The sequence below is a fragment of the Buceros rhinoceros genome, unplaced genomic scaffold (genome assembly GCF_000710305.1).
Source record: "Buceros rhinoceros silvestris isolate BGI_N320 unplaced genomic scaffold, ASM71030v1 scaffold28605, whole genome shotgun sequence".
Classification (NCBI taxonomy): domain Eukaryota; kingdom Metazoa; phylum Chordata; class Aves; order Bucerotiformes; family Bucerotidae; genus Buceros; species Buceros rhinoceros.
Genome location: NW_010412699.1, coordinates 3,534 through 3,809, shown reverse-complemented (window position 1 = coordinate 3,809; position 276 = coordinate 3,534). Strand labels below are relative to the sequence as shown.

General features: G+C 59.8%; 1 pseudogene; it reads left to right on the top strand.

The window, feature by feature from the left end:
• Nucleotides 1-276, top strand: part of LOC104493763 — a 952-nt pseudogene that overhangs the window by 286 nt on the left and 390 nt on the right.

Sequence of the window (276 nt, the reverse complement as noted above, 5' to 3'; positions counted from 1 at the left end):
GCTGGAGAGAAAGGAGTACGAGGTGAGCGGGCCCACGGTCAAGGTGGAAATACTGGACCCCAGCGGCAGCTACTCCTTCCCAGCCATGAGGAAGCTCTCGATCCAGAACAGCGATGCCTTCGCCCTGGTCTACGCTGTGGATGATGCTGAGTCCTTTGAGAGCGTCAAGAGCTTGCGGGAGGAGATCCTGGAGGTGAAGGAAGACAAATTCCCTCCCATTGTGGTGGTCGGCAACAAGGCAGAGAGTGGTGGCGAGCGGCAGGTGCCGGCGGAGGA